We start from the raw sequence: 2934 nt of genomic DNA, 5'->3' as shown, positions 1-2934 counted from the left end.
GGGTGCAGAGCCCTTTGGGGTGCAGAGCCCTTTGGGGTGCAGAGCCCCGGGGTGTCAGGGAGCCCTTTGGAATGCTGAGCTCCAGGGTGTCGGGAAGCAGAGCCCTTTGGGGTGCAAAGCCTGTGGGGGTATCAGGGAGCAGATCCCCGGGGTGTTGGGGAGCAGAGCCCTGAGGTATCGGGGTGCAGAGCCCTTTGGGGCACAGAGACTCAGGATATTAGGGCACAGCCCATCAGGGAGCAGAGTCCAAGGGTGTCAGGGAGCAAAATCTGTCGGGGTGCAGAGCTCTGGGGTGTTGGGGTGCAGAGCCCATCGGGGAGCAGAGCCCCAGGGTGTTGGGGTGCAGAGCCCTTCTCCCCAACCCCACGGAATAGCCAGGGCTGCTCTCCTGCAGACAGCAGGGCAGGGAAAGAACCCTGGGATTCTCTGCCCTCTCTGGGGGCAAACAGGGGCCTTGTGGGGGATCCTTTGGCCATCCAGGGGGGACAGGGACAGCGGGGCCATGAGTCCTCCTGGGATGGAGACCCGGCCTGCAGACCCCTGGACCCTTCTCACTGGGCAACAACCCCCTCCTGGCTGGGGGGGTCACACACCCCAGGCTGGCACGGCATGGGAATGGCACGGTGGGGTGAGGACACTGGGGTGGGATGGGGCAGCCACAGTGGGATGGGGTGGGCACGGCAGGGTGGGAACACTGGTGGGGTGGGGCGGGATGGGGTGGGCACGGCAGGATGGGGACACTGGGGTGGGATGGGGCTGCCACGGTGGGATGGGAACGACACAGTGGGATGGAACCCCGAGGATGGAACCTGCCGGGTGGGAGCACCACGGACTGAGGGGCCGGAGCTGGAGCGGAGCCGAGGCAGCGGCTCGGGAAGGGGGGGGTCGGGAGGGGCCAGAGGCAGCGGGAGCGCTCAGGGACCCACCATCCCAGCGGCCCCACCGGAGCTGGGATGGGCTGGGGGGGAGCGGGGGCTGGAGTGGGACCCCAAAGGGCACCCAATGTCTCCCACCCCCGGGCCACGCAGGGACGGGGCGGGGGCACAGCGGCACAGCGGGCACGGGCACCGCCAGGGCCGGGCTCCCCGCGGCCACGGGAATCTGGAATTTCCTCATCGTTCCCAGCCCGGCTCCCCGGACACGGCGGGCACGGATCCCGACAGCGGCCGTGCCCCCCACCCACTTCACGGCCGCCACCCCAGGGCCGGGGAAGAGCCACGGGGAGGTCGGGGCTGACCCCGGGGCCACCCCAAACTGGTGACCTGGGGGTCCTGACCGGCACCGGGGACTCCCACGGCCCGACCTGCGGCCACCCCCCGAGCGGGAGGTGGGAGCCCTGCCCAGACCCTGCTGCGTGTGCACCGCGACATTCCCACAGCGAGCATTCCCGCACCGAGCCATTCCCACGCCCAAGCATTCCCGCTCCCTCTCCAGCCGGGAGATCCCACCCCACCGGTCCCACCGAGCTGGGCTGGGCACCCCCTCCCAGGGCAACTCGGGAAGGGTACGACCGGGTTCGGGCGCCAGCGGTGGCCCCGCGCCCCCTCCGCGGGCCCTGCCGGGGGCTCGGGACGCTCTTGGAGACCGGGGAGAAGCCGCGGTGGCGGCGGCGGCATCCCCAGAGGTTCGCCCCGGTTCTCGGGCTGGCTCCGGGACACAGCGTCCGCTCCTCCCGCCGGGGCTGGGCCGGGCTGCGGGGTCCCCGGCAGCTCCCCAGGGCCCTGGGCCAGCCCGAGCAGCCACAGCAAAGCCGCGTCCTCCCCTCCCTGCGCCACCGCGGGCAGGGACACCCTGGGGTCCTGCTGCGCAGCGGCCGGGGAAGGGGAGAGCCCGGGGAAGGGAATGCTCGGGAAAGGGGATACTCGGGAAAGAGGATGCTGAGGAAAGGGGACGCTCGGGAAAGGGGACATCTCGGCTAAGGGGATGCCGAGGGAAGGGGACATCCGGGAGAAGGGGATGGTCGGCGAAGGAGATGCTCAGGAACGGGGACAGGGCTGCCTGGGGAAGGACACGTCCCAGGGAAGGGGGAACCCCCCCCCCCGGGAAGCAGCCGCGCGTCCTGCCCGGCGCAGGCCACGACCAGCCAAGGGCACACCCCGCAGCCCCGCCGCCCCCGGCTCGTCGCCCCGCGGCTCCCGCATCCCCAGGGCCCCTCCAGCTGCCCCTCGCCGCTGCCTCCTGCCCTTCCCCATCCCGCTGCCGGGCGACAAGGCCCCGCACTGCGCCAGCCTGGCCCGGCCCCGACCCCCGGCCCCACATCCCGCATCCCGCACCCCGCCCGGAGGGTCCCGCCAAGGTCAGGCGCGGGGAGGGCCCGGTCGCGTCCCCCCCCCACCATGGGACCCCCCGGGAGTCCTGCGGGAAGGTGACCGATCCCGGGACCCCGGCGCGGTTCCAGGGGGGTCCCGGTTGCGGGTACCCACCAGCATCGCGGGATGGGAGCGACTCGGGGGGTTCTGAGCCCCCGCGCCCCCCGCTCCCGGCACCGGCTCCCCCCCGTCCCCATCCTCGTCCCCAGCCCCATCCCGGGGCCGCTGCGGCGCCTCGGGAGAGACAAAGAGGCGGCGGCCGCGGCTCCTCCCGCAGCGGCCCCGGGATGCGGCGGCCCCGGGGGGGGCCCAGAGGCCGGGAGGGGAAGGGGGGGGGGGGCTCTGACCCGCGGCGAGGAAGGAAAGGGACAGAGGGGACCCCCCGAGCCCTGGTGCCCCCCGTGCGCAGGGAGCGGCCGGGGATGCTCCGGGGGGTGGGTGGATGGATGGAGGGATGGATGGAGGGATGGAGGGATGGATGGATGGATGCGGCCGGCGGCGGCTGCGCCGTTAATCCCGGGAAGGGCCGCGCGGGGGATGGGGGGGGGGGGGGGGGGGGGGGGGGCCCCCGGGGGGCCGCGGGCCCGGTCCAAGGGCGGTGGGGCGGGAGGGGAAGGGCAGGGCG

At 73.5% G+C, this 2934-nt stretch overlaps 1 protein-coding gene across 1 annotated transcript in view; it reads right to left on the bottom strand.

Moving 5' to 3' along the window:
• The window catches only part of LOC113981111 (C-Jun-amino-terminal kinase-interacting protein 2-like), an 11177-nt gene that overhangs the window by 7777 nt on the left and 466 nt on the right, over window positions 1-2934 (bottom strand).

Source organism: Neopelma chrysocephalum, unplaced genomic scaffold (genome assembly GCF_003984885.1).
Source record: "Neopelma chrysocephalum unplaced genomic scaffold, ASM398488v2 Primary Assembly neopelma1_96102, whole genome shotgun sequence".
In the NCBI taxonomy this organism is placed as follows: Eukaryota; Metazoa; Chordata; class Aves; order Passeriformes; family Pipridae; genus Neopelma; species Neopelma chrysocephalum.
The sequence above is the reverse complement of the archived record's forward strand: the minus strand, read 5'-3'. Positions and strand labels throughout refer to the sequence as shown.